General features: G+C 47.5%; 1 protein-coding gene across 3 annotated transcripts in view; it reads right to left on the bottom strand.

Annotated features, from left to right (window-relative positions):
- The window catches only part of il1rapl1a (interleukin 1 receptor accessory protein-like 1a), a 237,149-nt gene that overhangs the window by 154,445 nt on the left and 58,907 nt on the right, over nucleotides 1-23,797 (bottom strand). Inside the window, exon 1 of one of the 3 annotated variants that reach the window (XM_089003083.1) lies at nucleotides 11,593-12,073. The exons of the other annotated variants lie outside the window; for them this stretch is intronic. The gene's annotated coding sequence lies outside the window, so the exon portion shown is untranslated. Of the gene's footprint in view, nucleotides 1-11,592; nucleotides 12,074-23,797 lie in introns of those variants that run through there. 3 annotated transcript variants of the gene reach the window in all.

Raw genomic sequence — 23,797 nt, 5'->3', positions numbered from 1 at the left:
GATTTTTAAACAGTTTCGAAGGAGCAGCGGGACCATTATTGGCGTCGTTTAGGCTCCATTGACACGAGGGCCGCCTCCTCCAGCCAACGGGATCGCTTCTCCGGCGGAAAGGCCATTTTGCCCGCCTCCTGACAACTCGCTCAAGACGGGCTTCCGTGCCTTTGTTTGGAAGCGGAATGTCGCAGCACGGTTGAGGGAAGAACCAAATCCATCCAGCACACGTACGCTCCTATTCTTCTAACACGCTCATTTTGTTTTTTAACTGCATCCTCCGCCCCAATTTGCAACCAACGTTCAGCTATCCGCCATGGCGGGACAGCAGCTCAAGTGTACAAAGCCAATGACGTGGCCTCTTTCCACGCTGACGGATTGAAAGCTTTCAGGCAACGAACGCTTGGGCAATTTCAAAAGCATGCCGAGGTTCACCTTCGCAGCGCGGTGTCCGGTGAAAAATGCACCCGGAGACCGGCACTCCAGGGACAACAACCACAACGCAAGGATGAAACTAAACGCGCTCTCACGGGTCAGATTCTTGTCAAATGTGGATTTTTACACGAGACGCTTCAAGTGACCCGGTTTCTATTCAATGGGGGCATCCTTGTGGCCCGGATTGTTATCGGGCCGCAACAAACTGCTCTTACAATTGAATGTCTGTCTGGATTGCGCATTTTCTTTCAGTGTCCACATTTTTGGTAAAATACTTTTCTTTGTAAAACAGCAAAATCCTTCACTAAATCAGCACGGTAGTTCCAGATTTGATATGAATCTTATATCAGACTTCTTAGATCGTTACCATGTCGGCTTAGTCACGCTTATGAGGTGATACCATGCAGAGCGAATGGGGCAATCGGAGCCGGCCATAGAACATAATCAGAGAGATAATTTCATTTAAACCAGATTCAGATTTTCTGACAGACAGTATATACTTTAGGTGTTCCATTACATGACATATTTCGGAAGGCGGAAGTATACGCCGAAACATGTCAGGCAACCAAACACCTAAAAGACACTGTCTGTAAGAACATTAGATATCAAGTAGACAGGATGAACGTAATACAACTATAATCAGAGCGAATAAAAGAAGTCATCAGATTAGCTTCAGGGTGTAGTCCTCATAGCAGTGTCTGGCACCGCCTCCTGTGTCCAATTAGGATACACAGTATATAGGGACAGTGTTACCAGCACAACTTTAGTTTGCTGACAAAGCTTTTCGGATGAGGAGCGAACGGTCCGACACCTTCAAAGACGTACAGATGACGGCGGAAAAATCTTTTTCTTCGACTACATGCCATTTTGTAATTAATGTTGACTGTATTAGAAAAAATAAAACAATGAAACAAACTATATCAGTATACTTCCATTTTGTCTTGGAAGAAATAATGAGGGAAAAAGAAAAGAAAACAAGCTATTTTAACACTTTATTGATTGGTTGCCCTTGAGATGGGTTCATGACTTTCAAATCAAATGAAGACGAACCATTTGAGGGCATTGCAATTAGACGCTTTCAATATTTAAAATGGAAGGTGATGATGCAGAATCATCCAAACAAGAGAGCGAAATTCGGAGATGGCTGAGATGAACACGTCTTGAATGTATTTCAGCCAACTGCTTGATAAATGTCAGGAAAACAAGGCCGGGATGTTTTAGTGACACAATCCATCTCTCAAACTGAAGTGAATTGAAAAGCCTTAATTGTGACGCTTCCTTATTTGTACGATGATCGATCGCGACAGGCTAAATATCGCAACGCTCTTCCAATTCATGTTTTTCTATATGTTGCCATTCACTCAACAGATGGATAGACTTGAGTCGATCTCAGATTTTAACGCTGAGAGAAATGTGAATGGTGCAGAAAGTGCTTCAGATCGAATGATGAGAGTGGCTGCCTTTACAGCAGCGCCGGCATTTTGTTTTTCTACTTCTTCCTTTCCTTTATTTTTCTTTTCTTTCCTAACTTTGCTGCCGCTGCGAAATGTAAATGTCTTCACTGCGAGAGTAATATAGGCTAATCCAATCCAATGTATCCACCATTGAAAGACACTTTACAATTGACATTTACACAGGGACCAATTGAGTTTTCCTTGAATGTATTTGCTGAATTTAAGAAGAATATACATTCATTGTGTTTGTTTTTGTGGATAGAACAGACTCCCCAGAAAACCCGCAACCTGAAACGCCAGCTACGATATGGACAAGCAGGCATTACTATAGCGCCTCGATGCCGTTTACATGAAGTGTAATTATACTTTCCACTTCGCCGCTACTGTAAAGCACTAACGCAAAGCACCATTTCGTCACGGCCAATAAAGATACGACAATGAGCTAGCAAAAGAAGCTAATATAGCATTCTGTCGCTTCCACATAGTGCTCAAATAGAAGAAGCCGGTCAAAATGCTTCTTTTTTTTTTACTGCGTTTTCGGGTTTAAAAAGGGCTTCGAATTTTCTGCCAAAAACTTTCCGTTGGAAGACAATGGAATAAATAAATAGCCAATTCATAATAAGCGAGTGACGTGCAGAGATAAAGCAATCGTTTAAGGTTAGGGATATTTAGCATTTCAAAATTCACTTTAGAATCTGTGTAGGTGTTTTTTTTAACTCATTCAATGCCAGACGATGTGCAAAAAAAATGTGTCCACTCCAGGACCAGTTTTTTGTTTTTGTTTTTGTCATTTTCACTCAAATTGCAGGACCCACAGAATATTAAGTTTTAGGACTGCATAAACAGTCAATGGCGCAAAAGAAACCTTAGATGATCTTCTTTAATCAGAAAAATACGCTAGTTCCTAAATTCTGGAGTTTTCTGGGCTTGAACACGTGAAATTGTGTTCATAAAATTGCGCAATGAAATATTACACGTGTATGTTTTTGTTCTCAGTAAGTAAGGAAAAATGGAGCCGTTAGTAAGGTTCTTGTTGACAGGTATGCTTCAAAGTACAACGCTATGATTGAAATTCAGCTTTTGGTGCATTTAATGCAAAGATAACAACTTTAAAATAAAAATGATTAAAAAAATAAATGCTGCAATGTTGTTTCCGGCAGAAAAACAAAACCAATTCCGTCTGCCCCTCTTGCGGCCGACGGAATTCTGCCGCGAGCCAAAGGAGGAAAACGGAGTGACATTCGGCTGGCATCCCAGCGGGGCCAACGGTGCTGAGCTCCAGCTGTGTCGCAGGTTTGATCCAGCCTCGGCGCGCCTTCCCAGCGGGAGCGTTCCAGAAATCTTCCTTAGCGAGCACAACTTGCTGAAGTGATCTTTTGATCCGTGCTTAAAATTCACGACAACCAAGCGATGTAAGAAGCTGACCTCAACACCCGCTTTGACATTGACCTGATTTGCACCGTGACGCAATATCATCATTTGGAGATGGCGCAGAGGTATTCCTGATTGGAGCTGCATCGTGCATTATATGTTGGATGATTTACAATCGGGAAAAATTATCGGGATGAAACAAGAAATAAAATGAATTCATTCACTGCCAGACGATGTGGAAAAATGTGTGCCAGGGTTTTCGATCTCCGACCAAACCCCATTGTGAAACCGTGCATGTTACGGGGTCTTATGATAACATTAATCCCACACTTTGGGTTTACTACGCTACGTATCATTACATTTTGCTCATTATTGCGGTAGTTGAAGAGCCAAGTGCTTTTTGAGGCGAAACAGAGTGAAGGAATCACTTTTATAGACACGCGGTCAATGGAAGATTTTCTTGTTTTGCCTACACCGTGATGGTTTGTCAAATTTCCTCGTCGTCTCGCGCATCCCAGAGTAAAAATAATAATAAAAAAGGACATGTTACTTGCCCCCCACCCAAAGGTTCAAGCTTGTTCATACTGAGTGATGATGATACTATTTAAACTATACGAAATGCGCCACTAGAGCGACCCATGACATATTTTACCAGTTCGGATTATTCAGAAAGGGGAAAAAAAAGGGAGAAAAGGAACCGCTTTGTTATTTCCAATCCGAGAAATTGATAAATGCTCATCACTTTGGTTCAGAGTTTGTCCTTGGGGGAGGTCTGTTTTTTTTCGGTGTCTTGTCACAGTGTGTGAGCCAAAGCGCTCCCGCACTCCTGCTGGCCTCAGAAAGAGGCGAAAAACGGTAGCGCGGCCTTCTGGGATTGATTTCCTACAACACCATGCACGCAAACGGCAGCATGAATGCGTATGTATGCGCTCCCTCCACCTCGCCCTCTGCCGAAACGCCGTGTTTAGCGCCTTTTGTGTGGCAAATGGTAACGTTTTCCCCATGGTGGAGTGCGTAAGACCCGAGCGTTCCTTATCTGACATCCTGCAAAGCCAGACGCTTTAGCCCGGAGGTGTTAGCATGGAGGACGAGGAGGAGAGGTGCCAGATCGTGGCTCAGGCCAACAACGGGAGTGACTGGGCCTGCGACTCACCATCTCCACGCAGACACGGGCGGCATACGCCGGATCGACACCAACAGACAGCGGATGCCTCCAACGCTGCCACGTTCTCAACACTCTTCACACGCATGATGATAAATACATAAATCAATAAATAAATACATCAATCAATCAATAAAATAAATAAATGTAAAAGTGTCAACAAAATAAAATAGAAATAAATGCAAAAAATAAACAGAAAAAATAAATAAATAAAATAAAAATAGATAAGACAAAAACAAACGGAAAAATAAAAAAATAAATAGATAAAAAAGAATAAATAAGTAAATCAATCAATCAATCAATGGAATAAAAATAAATGGAAAGAATAAAGGGAATAAAAAAAGTAAATAAATAAAAAGTAAATAAGTAAATAAATAACCAACCAACCATATAAATAAATAAATAAATAGCCCGCCTAGAAAGTATTTTAGCAATGTTTGCCACTGCCCTCACTTGTGTCAAATGTTTGCCAAAAGGTGTCCAAAAGTGTGATTGAATCTATGAAGGATTTGGGGTGGAAAAGTGTGAAAATGCAGCAAGAATGCATGGCTTTGAACGAGACGTTTGAAAAATGCAATCATGGGCGTGAAGAGGGGTGTCCCGTTTTCACTTCCGGTCACTTCAACTAAACGGGAAATGGGAGACTACAATGGCAGAACAACGAATTTACTTTGGAATTTCTTGCCACGTATCCTCAAACATTTCACCAACAGTGAAATGTGACAGTGAGCGTTGGTTATCATGACCTATTTATCTTGAGCTTGACAGACACACTACCCTGTTTGATCAATTCTTAGACATTTGACTTTATAGCATTTGTAGGATTATTATTTTGGATCCCTTGGCGGCAGAAACTGTCGCATTTCCAATCAAATGCCCAAAATATGGACATACTCAAGCCTGCGGATAATTGTGCTCAGTCGGAACCCCCAAAAGGCCATTTTCCTGTGCTAATGCATCATTAGCCGGGCGATTCACCAAGAAACAAGTTTGGTGAATACGTCAAAGGAGACAGAAGCCATCCTCGCTTGAGAGTCCAAAGCACTTAAAATTTAGCGTTTAGGACAACTCTCTCTCTGTGTAGTTGAAAAAAAAAAATCGGAGTGGCTTTCGGACTAGGGGCGCAGTCATTGGAGCGCTAGGGAGCTAATAGTCGCTATCCGTTTGTAGACCTCAAAGATGGCTGTTCAGCACACGGGCGTGTTTATCGCAGCCCTGGCGCAGCCCTGGAGACTCGTTGCGGCAGAAAACACAGCAAATGAAATGTCCACAAGCATCAGCGAGCCCTCTCTGTCCCGCTTCACGTCGCCTCCGGATCTCGCGTGGCCTGTTTGCTATTTGGACTTTTTTGGGGACTTCACAGCTTGAGCGCAGAGGCCATCGGAGATGCTTGCAGACGCGGATTGACGAGGCAAAGAGAAAACGGAGTCCCCGGTGGCTCCTTACTCGCCACGCAATCCGCCTGGAGAGACCGCGGCTTCATATTTCACCGCCGCAAGCAAATGTGATTGCGACGTGCTTCTGGCGAGGAACTGCAAACGCAGAGATTTTCAGAAGCGACGTCTCCAAGGAACACGGTGGCGAGTCGCTTTGCGGGCCCATCCTGTACCAGCGATGAAATTAGCGTTTCTAAGAGATTACGGCCTGTAAAACACAACGTTTTTCAAGTTTTTTTTTTTTTACCTGAGACTGACTGTGTATGTATTATGTTCGCGGGAAGGAAAAACAAAGAACGTCTCCATCGGGTTTGACTTGCCTGCAGGCTTTGCAAGGTCATGCGTGTGGGTGGCGTATTGACACACACTTCAGACACTCTGCAATTCTTTATGAAATGTCACTGCCATCCAAAAATATGAGACGAGTGCAGCCAATTCTCCATCATTTTGATTGTAGACTGAAAATACAGTGCAGCCTCGACTAACGCGCGTCGCCGTGATCTTCGCCTTAACCTGAGCGGACCTTAAGCAAAGTAACAATACATCATCGGATGTAACCACGGGAAAGAAATGATTTATGGCCGCAGTTACATGTACGATGTATGAAGTCAGAGGTAGCCGGATTCCAGCGCTAATGTTAGTCGCTAACGGTAAGCTTACGCATCAACTAGCGCGCTAATATGTGTACTGATCAACAGAAGACAGCTTTCCTGATTGTATTTCTTAACCCATTCACTACCAGACACGTGCAAAAATGTGTCCACTGCAGTGCCAGGGTTTTTGTCATTTTTAACTCAAATTCCAGGATCCGCAGAATATTGACTTTTCGGACTACATCAACATTCAATTGAACGTAAGAAACCTTCGACTCTTCTTTCATCAGAAAATCTGATCAGATTTCATCAGATCGAGTTAAATCCTAAATTATCTGAGCATGAAATGTGGGTGGCTGTCCAAAATACAATACAATCCATACATATTGATTCAGATAGCGCTGAAGCTGTAACAAAGCGCTAACATGGACAAAAGGAAAATGCTGCCCCCTCGTGCAAGAGAAAAACAATGGCAGAGGTCTGCTCAGCGCTTTATCGGCACCACCCGCAAGAAAAACCAAAACAAAGTCGGGAATGGCGCTCCACGCCAGACTTATTGGTTGACATGTGAAATTTGACCCGAGCGGGACCCGCAGAATTTGATAGTAAAGGGAATCAAGGGTGCCTCCGGTGGTCAGAACCAAGTACCGCGCTCCACTTGAAGCCGCGACTAATCAAGCATCACCTTCACGCGGCTAAAGCTAATTCACGGCATCCAATAAATGGATGATTCTCTCCAATTTGTATCGAGTAGATGACTTCTTCTCAAAGCTGCATCGCACAAATGGGATTTTTGACGGCGTTTCACATCATAAGCTGCTGGCATTTAACGAGGCATATAAAGTCAACCATACCTCAACCGCCCGAGACGTGATTTGTTTCCTCTTTGATTCTTCCGAGGGCCTTTAATCACTCCGACTCGTCTCGATGCACCCGAGTGAGTGACGATGACGACTTGATAAAAGCCAAAACAAACATCAGAGCAAAGGAAGTCGAGAGGAGACCAAGGAAGGGACAGGCGTGACGAGCTCAGCGTCGCTCGCCATCCCGATAGGGTCCAGGAGGCCTTTTTTTTTTCGTCCCAGGCGTCAAGCCCCATTTTTGTTTTAGCGCCGCCCATTCCTCAATAATTGAGCGCTTTCGACCCTGGAAGCCACAGCGGCTGGAAATGAACAAATCCTCAGCTCCCGCATCCAAATGATTATTCCTAAACAAAGCGTGTTAAACGGCCGCCTCTGCGGCACTCTCCATCTGGAGGACGCTGCGTGACGGCTTCTCTGAAATTACAAATATCAATCTGCCTCAGTGGGAGCTCAGCCCACCAGCCGCCTCTCGAGGGTCCGCGTCAGAGCGGCCGGCCCTAAACCATCGAAAGCGACGGCGCTTTTATTTGCCGCAGCGCGACGGACGACAAAAATGTTTGGATTGCGTCGCGCGCGCGTGAGTTTGCTTCATGTTGATGCAGGAAAAAAGTAGAAACGTGTTGAATCATTTCGGGAAGAAAAGGCTACAAGTTGAACATTGTCGCTTTCCCAAACGACAGCTCTTGAAACACACACACAGTCAACTTAGAAAAATAGGTCATCGTTGTCAACTATTTGGAGTACAATACAATACAATCCATACATCTTGGTTTATATAGCGCTTTAACAACAGCTGAAGCTGTTGTTAAAGCCATTATCGGCTTCAGCTGTTGTTTTCATTTCTAAAAGTCTAAATATCACAAGTTGTCAATACGATGAAAGAACGCTTCAAATAGGATGACTGTTGCGAATGGCCCAAAAATGACAAATTAGCCCCAAACAAAACAATTGAATCCAATAAACATTTTCTCAGAATTTGATTCCACACATTCCTATTTTTGAGAAAGATAAATAAAAATATAAAAATATAAATACATGAATATACAAACAAATATATAATCAGAAACAAAATAAATAAATAAATCATAAAAATATACATATAAAAACAAAAATAAATAAATAAAACAAAAATAAATATAAAACAAAAAAATAGATATAAAATGAACAAACAAAATGAAATCAATGAGTTTGTCAGCAACCGACAAGTGACTTCCAAATCAAGCGTTTTGAGTCTGGTGAATGTTGCTCGTCCATGTGGGTTAGCCAAGCCGAGCCGAGCCGCCCGCCTCCTCCCCCCGAGGCGCCGAGCGACAGACGTTGGCTGGGAGGGCTCCCAATCTGCCGCGTGATCAGCGGGACCCTCCCCGAGCGCGTTGCCCCCTTTCGCTGCCACCGCCGCCGGCTGTCCGCCTGCGGCCGCGTTCGCGCTCGCCCTCGCCGTCCAACTGCTCCCTCCATTCACGTAATTCTCCCCAGGACGGCCTTCGAGTAGCGAGTCTAATTTAATCAACGCGAGGGGTGACGGCCACACAATTCAATGAAAGGGGCCGGGGGGGGGGGGGGGGGGTTATCATGGAGAGCGAGCCTCATATTTGGTCACCCTCGGGTCTCTGAATAATGTAGACCGACTAGCTGACATCATGTTCACCTCCACTAGTTGTAGCAAAGAATTGCTCAAGACGTAATTGATCCACAATCCATCCCATGAAATCGACGCATAAACATTGGACTTTTTTAAGCCGATGATTGGCAAATCCGAAGAAAACGCTCAACGACGACCTAGCGAGGAACACGGCAGAGAAGCCGGAGTGGAGCTTCAACAGAAATTGATGTCATAATTAAGATGGCTCGTATGAAATATGTATGAAGCGTTTTAGCCTAATCCGCATGGATGGGGGGGAATCTCACCGGCGTGAAAAAACACAACAAAACACACACACACACACAAAATAAACAAATAAGTAAATAAAAGAGTGCTTTGAATGAGGCCCAAATATTTCAAGTGACTTTGTTGTCAAACATCCTCCCCATATGCAAGATTGGAAGAAAGGAGCTGTCGGTTTCAGCACCACGGACAGTTCTCCAGATGATTGACACAATCATCTCTCCCGCCACTAAATGACATCTCATCTGTGTTAAATTCACACACAAAAATAGAGTTTGGAATGTTATCACGTTGTCATAAATCATATTTAGATGAGCACAAATACTGTCTGGGAAGTATTTTTTACATCACACCACGCCATGAAGGTCAGATGCCACACTGCCGTTGAGAAGCTTTATATTGTTATTGTGTCAAAAAAAACACACACACACAGACGGATACATTTTGGATCTTTTTGTCGCAGTCATTTTGATGATGCATGCAGAAAAGGAGCAATGCTATGGAAAGGCTAGAGCGTCAACAAAAAAAGGATCTAATATTTAGTGTGTAACATCATTTGTGTAAAACGATGGTCGATCGACATTGAGCATTCACACGATTGAACGGCTGCATAAAAACCTACAATGGTTCCCTCAGGCCAAATTCAATGGACAACAACCGTGTTGTGTTTACATGCTACATTCACGCACTTTTATGTACAGCACACTATTACCATTATATTACCACCATTACTACTTAGTAACAACCAGTAATACGACCGTAAATGTTTACATGTAAAAGCAGGTCAAAGTTTTGAGTGACGAACCCTTCTCGACCTCTAAGGATCATCATGCTTTTTGCTAGTACAAAACAAAATGGCTGACATGGCCACCATGACACTGTTTCTTCTTCTACTACTGCTGCTCCAATCCAACCCCTTAGATCAAGAGTGTCAAAGTCATTTTTTGCCGCGGGCCACATTGTAGTTACAGGTTCCTCTCGGGGGGGCGTTCTGAATTTGGGGAAGCCATTCAAATGTTGAATCCAAGTGGCATTTTACATCTCGAGCGCACAACAAATGAATGAATACGTCGTTTTCAAATTTGAAGTAAAAAATAATGACTGCTTACATGAGACAAGGCCAACGCTTTATCGGCACCAACAAAGTTCCAACAAATTCGGGAATGGGACTTTGAATCATATTTTCCATTTCCGAATACATTTTGAATGGCAGACTTTATAAGGTCGCAATAGTGACCCCGGTTTTGACCTTCATACATACATACTTCCAATTTCAACTGCCCCTACTTTGACTATTAAAACAGACAGACTTTTGGGCCTTTGGTGAGGTTCAACATGCACAAGCCCAAACTCATTTGCGTCCTCTTTTGACCCTTGAGGGACACCATATTTTCTGCTTATTCGGAAAAACAATGATTACTACAAGCATAACTGACGGCCAATGTGCTGCCGTGGGCGAGTTAAGTATGCCTTTCCCCTTTTTGCATAAAGTACAACATGTACTTTACGCTTTTCGCTATAATTCACTAGCACGACTAGTAAGAGTCTTTTTGTTTTTCCTTCAAGAATGTCAACCTTGCTCTCCTTTTCCTACCTGCCAATGTTTGGCACAACCAAACAACACACGTACACACACAGAGATCAATAGATGAAGGAAGCGATGGATTTGTGTTCTTTTTTGATTCAACTGGGGTAGCCCCGACTGAATTTCTAATCGCCAAATGGAAAGCTGTAATCCTGCGTCATTTCGATTGACGGCAAGTTGGCAGCCACTTCCTGCTAAAAGGGGCTTAGCATAGAAGAACCTGACAAGCGACATATATTGCAGGTGCAAGTTTTTAGATCTTGTGCAGGGTCGTGTGCGCATGTTAAGATAGTCAGTCAATTGCTTCGCCCCCTCCCTCCCCCCAACCTCAATAACACTGCGACTGTGCATCAGGAGAAGTTGTTGTACACCCAATAAAATTGTAAAGTTGCCTCGGATTTCATTAGCAATAAAAGTGCCATCGCGTGGTTTTTATTATGACTTATGATGGTGTTTTTTTAATAGTCTTAAAGGGACAGCGTCGCTTTCTATTACATCTTTATCTAAAGCCCCTTTCTCTACGTGTGTGTGTGTGTGTGTGCCTGCACTGCAGATGGCTTCAGCGGTTAAGCTGGCAAAAGAGCCGCGAGACAAAGAGGTACATTCCAAAAGAGACACTGCGACAGAAACAAAAAGGGGGTGTGGGGGGGGGCGGGGATCCGGCAATATTAGCTTAGATTTTTTGCCATAACTTGCTGTTGTCATCACTGTAAGGTGTATTAGTCCATTCACAGAATCAAAGTGCAAACTTTAAGGCGGATTGGGGGAGGGGGGGAGATATTTGAGGAGGGGGAGGGGGGTGCATAAAGTGGCTTACCTTCAACTGGATTCCCAAAAGAAGAAAATGTTTGAAAAAAATCCCCGGAGAGCTTTTCCCAGTCAGTTAGTCAATAAGAGGATACGTCTTCTTTGGACATGACAACTCCGACAGGAAAAGGTGTTCCATCAAATGGACGGACGGACGCACGGACGGACGGGACATCAAATCAGCCATTCACTCCCAAATAATCCCAATTGAAGGACGGAAGAGGAAAAGCACGACGAGTGCGTCTTTAAGCCCAATATTTCAATGTGTTAAAACAAAAACAAAAAAAAAAATCAAGGAGGTTGGGGTAACCAAGGGATGGAGCTGAAGATTCCCAAGAGTCACCCCCTTCCCTTCCTTCCCTTCTCTTCCTCCTGATGACTTTTTTGGAGGCAAAGGTTCTAATCGTCGGCCATCCCAGACGGCGCTGCGCTCCTCGTGCGTCCACGCTGCAAGCGCAGGGAGACGAGGCGGCAAATGAAGGCACGCAGGAAAATGCTCACATCCAAGAAGGATGGGCGAGAGAGAGAGAGAGAAGGGAAGAGGATGAGAAACGGGGGTGGACGTGGTGGTGTTGTGCAGGGGGGGAGGGGCGCATTCCTCCTCCGTAGCCTCTATGGTTGCGGTGCGACCAGTCTGCCCATGGTCCTAGTGCCCGTCACCTACCATCGGCGCGCTATCCCACCGCCGCTGCATCCTTTTTCATCATCACTCATCCATGCGCTTGCTTGATTTCTCTCATGGAGTCATCAACAGATCTCGAAACATAATCTATCTGACCCTTTTTTTTCCATCCATCATTCTCTTCATCTGCATTTATCCTCCTCCCGTTCACTTATCGCCCGTCCACGTCTCAAACCAGTCATTTTAGAAATGTTATTTGTGCTTTTGTTATCCATCTACGAATTGATCAAGGTGTCCATCCATTTATTTTCCACAATACCTCAGCTCACAAACTTCATTGGTTCCCAGAAAATGCGCGAAAGGCAAAAAGTTTGTTTTCCGAACATTTATTTCCCATAAGAAACCATTAAAAATGAGAATAATCCGTTCCCAGGTCCCCATAAAACATCATTTTCTACTAAATAAGCCTTAAAATGACACAAAATAGACCTTATTTTATGTATAATAATGTGCTATTGTATTGTAATTAAAGAAATAAACTGTACTGTATAATAAAGTCATTTTATTGATCTTTGTGATGGTCGTTGATGTAGTGGCCTCTTGACGATATCCGAGTGAAGTTGCTGTGCTTTGTTGGCGATAATACACTCACTCACACTGTCCACTGCTAGCTGCTTTTCGTTCATCCAAATCAACAGACGTTTTTCAACCTCATCTATTGCCTGAGAGCATTGCTTAGACAACACAGCCTTAGCAACCGTAGCCATGGTCGATTTAGCGTACTGGTACGCTAAGTCACACAAACGCACACTAGCCTATGGTGGGGTCTTTTTTGGTCCCAAAACAGCAAAAGTACTGAAAGGCGGAGGGAGGTCATTTCAAGATTTCAAGACAAATAAGATCTTGAAAAGAACTCAAAAATGTATAAGGAAAAGGCCAGTGAAAGGACGCCAGAATAGGATGTATGCTCCCTCTTACGAGTACCAGTCAAGAGGCGAGCAGCAGCCTTCTGGACCAGCTGGAGACACTTCACGGAGGATCGCCGGACTCCAAGGTGAAGCGCATTACAGTCATCGACTTAAGATGTGACAGAGGCATGAATTACTGCCGGTGAGAAAGAAGAGCTTTTAAAGAAGCTAGCTGCCTAAGACGAAAGAAGCCGCTCACAACGTTAGCACGCTAGTTTCAGCGCCATCCTTGCTGACGGAAGCACACGAGGCGCCGTCTCCAAGCAGCGGCGCAAGTGTGTCCAGATGGAGCGCGGGGGAGGTGAGGATGGACGGCTCTTTGTGGACGCGCCTGAGCGTCGTCATTGGTCGTGACTGCCGACTCCAACGCGCGCAGCTGCCGCAGGAAGACCACCCTCTGTTCACTGACATCATCGTCCCATTTATACATTTACTTTTCTCATTTATTATTCTTATTATGGAATCATAAATAAGACATTTTCTTTCGAAAATCTCACGGACACGACAAATGTTTTATCGTAGTGAAGCAGGTGACACTGGGTGTTGGTAAACTGGTAGAGGCATCCATGACAACATATTTCACTCATTCGCTGCCAGACCATGTGCAAAAATGCGTCCACTCCAGTGCCAGGGTTTTTGTCATTGTCACAGAATTTAGGACGAGATAAACATTCAACGCAGCGTTAGAAACCTCAGACTCCCTTGTTTCTTCAGAAAATAAGAGTCAATACCTAAGTTCTATAGTCTGGGGTTATCCAAGTTTGAAATGGGGGCGGCTGTACAAAATACAATACAAATTGATTTCTATAGCGCTTTAACAACCGCTAAAGTTGGAACAAAGCACTAACATGGCAAAATGGGAAATAGCGCGCCTTTGCGGCAAAGAAAAAAACTTTCCAGAGGCCACGGCCAGCGCTTTATCGGCATCCAAGCGTTGGGAATGGCGCTCTGTCATATTTTCAATTCCACATTAAATTTGTGAATGTCAGCGAATGAGTTAAAAAAAAAAAAAGTGAACGTGTCATGGACTTTTTTTACATTTGGTCGAGACAATTTGAGATGAAATATTCAAAATGGACATTTTAAGCCGTAATCATCGGCAACGTTTTTAACTAGCGTATTTTTCCGTATCCGGGTAACATCCGAGTTACGAGCGTCAAACGGTCGTGAAACGAAAAGCATTCAAAATGGAAGACGCGAGGATCACGTGATCATAACAAACGATCATGCGTTATGACATTTCACATTGAAAAGCCTTGATTTTCTACAAAAGACGACGACCCTGCGCCTTGTACACAAATTGTGGTCACATTTGAAATTCCCGAATCACCGGTGGCAGACGATGTAGGCGGGTAGCCTCATTTTATCAGCAGGTCACAAATAATTGTGCACACCTCACGTATCGGCCCTCGCCACCGACAATGATTCGCCTTCGATTACTTCATTGTCTCCTATTCATGAATGGAACACAATGACATCCTCGCACATGCCCAGGGAACTAGAAATCCATCTGGCGGTGCCTCAATCTCATTCAGCTGGAGCAATCTGGAATGATCCAGGTAAGGCTTGATGCCAGAGAGCACCGGTGTCAAAGTCAAGGCCCGGGGTCCAAATCTGGTCCACCAAGTCATTTTATTCAGACAGCGAAAGCACATCAAACTTGTGTTAAAGTCCCAAGCAACATTTCCAATCGTCCTACGTAAACCACAATAACTGGCATTATTCTTCACTTCAGATTTGAACATTCATTAGTCATGTCGACAGATAAAACAAAATCTGGTCATTTTTCAAAAATGGAAGCAATCTAAAGTTACTGCATCTGTCTGTACAAATTGATCACGACAAAAACCCTGGCACTGGAGTGCGCACATTTTTACACATCATCTGGCCCTGAATGAACCAAAAGCGCTTGCAAAAGGTACAAACAGATAAGATGACCAAAACGTGTATGATACAAACCAATTTTTCTTCTAAAATCAAGAACACTACTTACATGAAAACTACAAACACGGGAGAACAAGAGAACGATGGCGCGAGTTTAGATAGAGAGACGTTGATACGCAAGCAACAAGCGAGAGTGGCTGCCTTTCCAGCAGCGCCTTTATTTTGTTTTTCCACTTTCATTCCTGTCATCACTTTGCTGCTGTCAAATGGAAATTTCTCCACTGCGAGACTAATAAAGGCAAGTCCAATCCAGGCTAATTTCCCACCTCAACACGATTCCTGTCATGTGATTTGGGCTTTCAGATTAAGGACGACGGTCTTGTACGGGATTTAATGCCTCAAAAACTAACAGAGAGCAGTTTTTCCTTTTGTAGTGGGAAAACTTGCAGCTGGCTCATTTTTGAAACAGTATTGAAAATGTGGAATGAGGATGTAAAGCAGTTCATTTTCAAATTGGTGACGTCGTATGCGGACGTGCAAATGCGGAGCCATGTTGTTGTGTAAGCAGCGTGCAGCGCTCAGGAAGGACGTCAGGGCTTGCCTGCCTCCACACTGCTTTCCTTTCAAGGTGCGAGGAGGATCCTGAAAGTTGCCTGGCATGCGCAAAATATAACCGGGACAAAAATCCACCTCCACCTCAAAAAAAAAAAAAAAATGAACTTCCTGGCGACTCACAGGACAAACCTGACTGCCTTGATCAACTCCCACGGCCCACTACAAAAGCACGCGTTTTATTGTGAAAACTCAAAATCTTGAATGAGTATCATGTCCCACTTTTCCAAGTATGGATGAAAATAAACTGTTGTTTTAGGATAGTATCAGGTTGTGAAAAAAAAAAAAAAGCTGGTGCGAAAGATAGAAGCACCAAATCAAAAGTAAAAAGGAGTGAAAACAAGCAGACAAAGTGATTCTGGCAACAAAGTCTGCCGCTGTCTATTTCAAACGCGCTTTCATCAAACTTTATCTGACACCACATACAGTGCAATTATTTTTGGTCAAGCGCCGTGGCAGCATCGAAATCTGCCGTTTAGATTTTTAATTGAGCTGTATTCGGTTTTTAGTTGGAGAAATAAAAAGAGTTGAAAAGGATAGCAGTCCAAGCGCAATGACGAGGCGCGTGTACATTTCAAAATCAATAACACTGACATGTATATATATATATATCGATATATATATATATATATATATATATAATTTATATATATATATACATTCATCCATTCATTCATTCATTTGTGCCACCCAAGCATGTATTGAATGTCGGCCTGACATGTGGTGGCAGTTCTTTGAGTGGGTGCATAGGACGGAGAAAGGAGGAGCGCCCCTCAGGAATTTGGTCCAAAGGGAGTTATTACAAGCGTGAAACTGCCGAGTCTTTGCCGTCCGCAGCTCCCGTTGAGGCAGCGGAGAGCGTTAATTATTAAAAGACTGCAACATCAGGTAGAAAAAACGCTTCTTGCTTCAAAGCCCATGGACTCAAATCAGCTCAATTTGTCAAGGCCTTTAAGCAGCCGCCTTAAAAATACAGCGACAAGCAAGCAAAACATTCAGAAGGCGCCATCTTCTTTTTTTCCCTCTTCCGAAGCATTGCTGAATATTTCAACAGGGATCTCCGTTCTTTTTCGCTCTCTCTCTCTATCTCGCCGCGGCTCACCAACTAGCTACCTCGGAGGCTTTGACGGTATTACAGGTAGCAAACCTCGCCAGCGTGCGCGGCGGCATGAAAGAAAAGCGGGAAGGAAGCAAGTCGGCCGGCGTGGGGCGAAGATGCCGACATGACGCATCGGCTTACGTGCCGAAAAAGCCATTTGGAAAGAAGCCAAGGAGCACCGTGGCGCATGAGCTGCGAGGAGAAATCCAAGTCGCTGACAAGAGTCAGTCAAAAATCCTCCAGAGGAAGAAAAAACAAGTTGATTGGTGTCTTCGGCAGATGTTTTACCGTTTGGCATCCATTGACAAGTGAGGTCAAATATTGGTGGATTCCAAGCACAATGGCCCGTGGGACAGGAGATTTCAAGGGTGCACGCATGCGCGTGATGCCATGTAAGCCAATCCTCCATGAAGCGGAACCAGCTGGTCCGGAATGCTGCTGCTCACCTCTTAAATGGTACTCGTAAGAGGGAGCATATACGGTAACACCTACTCTGCCATCCCTATACATTTTAGAGTACTTTTCGAGATCTCATTTGTTTTCAAATCTTGAAATGGCCTCGCTCCTCCTTACCTCTGCGCTCTACACATCTTCCCGCCACCTCAAGTCTGCTGAGCAGACATTATGAGATGTGGCAAAAACTAAATGGAGGCTTCAAAACCAGTCTCAAAACTCACTAGTACTCGTTAGCATTCGACTCCGCATGATTCCGACTTGATCTTTGTTTTACTCCCTGGTGCTTCTTCCTGCCTTTGTCACTGCTTTATTTCCTGTCTATGATAGCTGTCCATGTTAAGCACTTTGTTCCAGCTTCAGCTGCTGTTAAAGTGCTATATAAATAAAATACGTGGCGGCTTGGAATTGAAGCGGATTTACAGTACGTGGGACAGGAGATGTGAGACAATCTCTTTTCGTCAATGGATGCTACAGCTTCGTCTTTGTTTTCAACATTTAGCTTGTAGCATATGTGCACATTCCATCATGACGTCCCAGATCTACTGGTGAAAAAGACGCTTTGACCTTCTTTCATCTAGAACTGCTTCTCTTCAACAAAGAGGGCGCAGTCAGTGCTAAAGATTGTGTGTGTCTTTTGTGTTGAGTCACATTATTTGGAGATGGCGCCACGAGAGTGGCTGCCTTTACACTAGCTCCTGTATTTTGTTTTTGCTGTGTGTAAAATGTAAATTTCTCCACAGCGAGACAAATAAAGGCTCATCTAATCGACTGTAATGTATGGTTTCGTAAGTAAATTTGACGTCTTGATGTCCAAGGACATTGTTTTGGTCTGTGAAAGGTTCTGCACCAGTTTTGTTGTGATCCCTGAGCCCAATTTAAAGGTCAATTCTTGGAGACGGCGCTGCTGTTGGCTGAAAGGTCAATAGGAAGCGAATGAAGGAAGACCGCCACCATCAAGACCAAGTCAAGATTAAAATATTTGAGAAATCGACAAGATTGACTGAGACGTTGCTAACAAGGCTTGTGGAGTCAAGACCAAAATTAGGACAAAGATGGAAAATTCAAGGCTGAGAGACCAACAGGTGGCCATGTTTGTTTTCGCTTTCGACAGAATGCATGTTGCCATGAAACAAAAAACAACATCCAATATTTCAGCATTGAAAATCCCAAACATTTTCACACAATCCAGCATTTTTATTTTTTTCCCCATCTTTGCCGAAAGACTTGTCAACACGATTATCCCGCCTTATTAAGATCTCGCTTCTAACCTGAATTATACATCAAGCAGCCAATCCAAAGGCGGCATCCCAAGCTGTCACGGGAGCATCGCTCCGTGTTTCCCCCAGCTGAGACCATTCCTTTTAATCAGAGTACGGTAAGGTTTACCATCAGCATTCCCATCGAGAGAAATACAGAAAGGAAAAGAGAGAGAGAGAGAGAGAGAGAGAGAGAGAGAGAGAGAGAGAGAGAGAGAGAGAGAGGAGGAAGACATGGAGAAAAGTGAAGAAAGAGTGCAGCGGGGGGTTGTTGGAATCCCACAGGTGCGAGAATGATATTCGACCCCTGTTATCATCTCGGATGGAGATGCGTGAACACGAACAGTATATTCGGTACTTTTAATTAAATTGTCCAAGACCACCAGGTCACTTTGCGAGCTCGAGAGCTGTCACGTTCCGGCGGCGACAGTGGTAGCTGGCGAGCAGGAACGTGTGGTATAGGCGGTGGATCGTAGAGCAGGACAGAGGCGTGGGTACCGGCAAAGGATTTATTAACATAAAGCGCGGGTCCGAAAATACGCGGACCCGGTAACAACTCGTGAAACAAACTCAAAATGACAACTGACAATGTTAGTGGGTGAGTGGCGGCAATCCACCCAACCACACTAACCAAGAAAATAAAGTGGCACACGAGGGTGCAAAACAACCTACGACGCGGTGCAAACAACAAACGCGTTCGTGGCTAAAATCATTCCTCGGGCGAAGCAAATAACGTACTGGTAACAAGTTCCACGTACTAGCTTGGCGTAAGGCGAAGTATCTTCCGACGCTGGGTGGATGCCAGCGTCGGGTTTAAATGTCCACAGTTAATGAGGAGGGAATTGACAGCAGCTGGCGAGCGGCGGGAACGGAGGCCCCGCCCCGCTGTCAACTGGCTCATGACAGTACCCCCCCCTCAACGGACGCCTCCTGGCGGCCCGCCTGGTTTCGACGGGTGAGCCTCGTGGAAGTCCCTCAGGAGCGACGGGTCCAGAATCCAGGTTCGCGGAACCCATTGACGGTCCTCCGGTCCGTAGCCCTCCCAGTCGACCAGGTACTGGATGCCCTTTCCCCTGCGGCGTGAATCCAGGATCTCCCGCACTGCGTATGCCGGTCCTCCGTCCACCATCCGCGGGGGGGGGGGTTGGGCAAGAGGGGGGGCCAAGGGGCTGGACTCCACCGGTTTGATGAGAGATACATGGAAAACCGGGTGGATCTTCATGGAGGCGGGCAGCCGAAGTCGGACCGCGACCGGGTTAATGATGGCCTCCACAGTGAAGGGGCCCGCGAAACGCGGACCCAATTTGGGGGTTGTCCCGGCCAGCCGTAGGTCCCTTGTGGACAACCAGACCTTCTGGCCCACCTGGTAGGCTGGCGCGGAACGGCGACGGCGATCCGCGACCCTCTGGTTCCGGACTGCCGTACGTGATAGGGCTGCCCTGGTCTCCCTCCATACCCGATGGGCCCGCCGAAGATGGTGTTGTATCGACGGGACCTCCACCTCCCCTTCCTGTGTGGGAAAGAGCGGCGGCTGGTAGCCATAAGCCGACATAAACGGTGACCGACCTGTGGCTGAGGAGACCAGGGTGTTGTGGGCATATTCCACCCACGGGAGATGGATGGACCAGGCCGAGGGACGATGAAGGCATACGCAGCGCAGGGCCGCCTCCAGGTCCTGGTTCTTCCGCTCGGTCTGGCCGTTGGACTGTGGATGGTAACCGGAGGACAGGCTGGCCGACGCCCCCATGGACCTGCAGAAACGCTTCCAGACCCGGGATACGAACTGGGGCCCTCGGTCCGACACGATGTCAGTGGGGATCCCGTGGAGACGGACGACGTGTTTGACCAATAGTGTCGCCGTCTCAATGGCGGACGGCAACTTGGTCAACGGCACGAAGTGTGCCGACTTAGAAAACCGGTCCACTATCGTGAGAATGACCGTCTTACCACGGGATGGGGGGAGGCCGGTGATGAAATCCACTGATATGTGGGACCAAGGGCGCGGGGGGACAGGTAGGGGACGGAGCAGTCCTGCCGGAGGCTGATGGGAGACCTTGCCACAGGCGCACTCCGGGCAGGCCTTAACAAAGTCCGCCACGTCGTCGCGGAGCCGCGGCCACCAGAATCGCTGGGAGACGAGGTGCTCGGTGCGGCTCACCCCTGGGTGACACGCCACCTTGGATGCGTGCCCCCACTGGAGCACCTCCGAGCGCAGCGACTGGGGAACGAACAGTCTGCCTGTGGGACACTTCTCGGGAGTCGGGGTACCTTTTAATGATTCCATGACCCTCCGTTCGACCTCCCACTGGAGCGCCCCCATGATCTGGCGGCCGGGCAGGATGGGTTCCGCAAGGTCTTCCCTGTCTGCTGGCTCGTGGATCCGCGAGAGGGCGTCGGGCTTGGTGTTCTTTGTTCCTGGACAGTAGGTTAGGGTGAAGGAGAAGCGTGTTAAGAACAGCGCCCACCGTGCCTGGCGTGCGTTCAGCCTCTTGGCGGCCCGGATGACCGCCAAGTTCTTATGGTCCGTAAGCACGGTGAACGGCTCCTTCGCCCCTTCGAGCCAGTGCCTCCACTCCTGAAGAGCCAATACGACGGCGAGCAGCTCCCTGTTGCCCACGTCGTAGTTGGCTTCGGCGGAGCTGAGGCGGCGGGAGAAGAAGGCGCAGGGGTGGAGCTGCTGGTCGACTGAGGAGCGTTGGGAGAGTACTGCCCCAACACCTGAGTCCGAGGCGTCTACCTCCACAATGAACGCGCCGTTGGGGTCTGGATGGCGGAGAACTGGGGGGTGAGAGAAAGCCTCTCTCAGCAGCCGGAACGCGGCGTCCGCTTCTCTCGTCCACCTGAACGGGGTCTTAGTGGAGGTGAGTTGGGTGAGGGGGAGGGCTTTCCGGCTGTAGTCCCGGATGAAGCGGCGGTAGAAGTTGGCGAACCCCAGGAAGCGTTGTAACTGCTTGCGAGAGGTAGGTGTGGGCCATTCTACTACCGCTTCGGTCTTGGCTGGGTCAGCCCGGATCTGCCCCCGCTCCACGATGAAGCCCAGGAAGGATAAGGAGGAGGTGTGGAATTCACATTTCTCGGCCTTGACGTATAGTCGATTCTGCAGCAGCCGCTGCAGAACTAGCCGGACGTGCTGGCGATGTGCCTCAAGGGACTCTGAAAAAATTAAAATGTCGTCCAAATACACAAAACAGAAAATATTCAGAAAATCCCTCAAGACATCATTAATGAGGTTCTGGAACACAGCGGGTGCATTGGTGAGACCAAACGGCATCACCAAGTACTCGAAGTGTCCCAGAGGTGTCTTAAATGCGGTCTTCCATTCATCCCCCTCTTTGACCCGAACAAGATGATAAGCGCTCCGGAGGTCCAGTCTAGTGAAGATGGTCGCGGCCTGGAGGGACGCGAAGGCGGAGTCAATCAGTGGGAGCGGGTATTTGTTCTTTATAGTTATTTCGTTGAGTCCCCGATAGTCCACGCACGGACGCAACGATTTATCCTTTTTAGTGATAAAAAAGAACCCCGCTCCCAGAGGTGACCGTGATGGCCGAATGAGCCCGGCCGCGAGCGAAGAGTCAATGTAGTCCCGGAGAGCCTGTTGTTCGGGTTGGGAAACGTTGTACAGACGAGAACTGGGAAACGGAGCGTTGGGCTGAATGTCAATGGCGCAATCATAGGGACGGTGCGGTGGTAACGACAGGGCGCGGTCCTTGCTGAACGCCTGTCGTAAGTCGTGGTAACAGGGCGGCACCCCCTCTAGGCTAATCTCCTCCCTAGGGTAGCTGTGAGATGGTGCCGGCCCACCCGCGGCCGACCGGAGGCAGTGAGCGTAGCAGAGGGGGCTCCACCCCTGAATGGTAGGTCCGTCCCACGAAATGGCCGGATTGTGGGTCCCCAGCCAAGGTAACCCGAGCACGATGGGAACCGAGCGTGAACGCATCACGAAAAACCGCCGGTTTTCCACGTGATTGCCCGAGAGTACGAGTCGAAGCGGCACGGTTTCTTGCGTAACCTCGGCGAGTAACCGACCGTCGAGATCGAGTATGCTCCGACTCGCCCCCAGCTGAACAACCCGACACCCCAACGCCGACACGACGCGCGGGTCTATAAAACAGCCGTCGGCCCCCGAGTCCACTAAGGCCCGAACGGACATTGTCCTGGTGGGACCGTGTATAACGGCATCCAGCTCCAGTCTCCGCGACGTGAACCCCCCCGCGGACCTTAAGGGAACCCGTTGCTTGTGTGGACGGGGTAACTTGCAGTCACTGGGGGTCTTTCCGGGAAGCTCCCAACTGGGACAGTCCGGGGCTAGATGACCCAACTTGCCGCAGAGCTGGCATGCCGGGCCGGTGTTGCGTCGCTCCGGCGCCCGCTCAACGGCCCTTTCGACCCCCATCTCCATCGGCTCCACGGCCGCGTGCCCCCCACGCGGAAAGGTCCGGGCACCCCCTCGGGTCCCTGCTGGCGGCTCGAGTTTTGCCTGGGCAGCCCGCTCCCGGGCCCTGTCTCGCATCCGGTTGTCCAGCTGCAGCGTGAGGGAGATCAGCTCGCGAAGGCTGGAGCACTCGTCGCGGGTAGCCAGCTCGTCTTTCAACGCCGCGCTGAGCCCGCGCCGAAACATCCCTCGCAGCGCACGGTCGTCGTACCCGCTGGCGGCAGCCAGGACGCGGAAGGCGACGGAATACTCCGCCGCCGATCGGCTACCCTGCTGGCAGGTCCACAGCTGGGACTCCGCTGCCTGCCCACTCACCGGGAGATGGAAAACCTGCCGTAACTCGGCGACGAAGTCCGGGAAGGAGGCTCGGAGCTCCGGCCGAGATTCCCAGACGGCCAACGCCCAAGCGGCTGCGGGTCCGGCAAGCAGGCTGGTGACGTAAGCCACTTTGGCCGCGTCCGTGGTGTATACGGAGGGTTGCTGGTCGAAAACTATGGAGCACTGCAGCAGGAATTGCGCGCAGCGCCCGGGCTCCCCTCCGTAACGGGTGGGATGTGGGATGTTGGGTTCGCGGCTCAAAGTCTGGGGAGGGACGGCCCCCGCGACGAAGGCGCCGCTGGCCTCAAGTCTATCTACCCGTTGGGCTAACCGGGTGATGTCGCGGCGGATCTCCGCGATGGCGGGCACCACTTGGCCGAGCTGCTCCGCCTGCTGAGCGAGGACGGAGAAGATTCGGTTACTGTCCGCAGGATCCATGTTGGTCGGAAGATTCTGTCACGTTCCGGCGGCGACAGTGGTAGCTGGCGAGCAGGAACGTGTGGTATAGGCGGTGGATCGTAGAGCAGGACAGAGGCGTGGGTACCGGCAAAGGATTTATTAACATAAA

This window comes from Hippocampus bargibanti, linkage group LG08 (assembly GCF_051943395.1).
Source record: "Hippocampus bargibanti isolate YZ-2025 linkage group LG08, ASM5194339v1, whole genome shotgun sequence".
NCBI lineage: Eukaryota > Metazoa > Chordata > Actinopteri > Syngnathiformes > Syngnathidae > Hippocampus > Hippocampus bargibanti.
The sequence above is the reverse complement of the archived record's forward strand: the minus strand, read 5'-3'. Positions and strand labels throughout refer to the sequence as shown.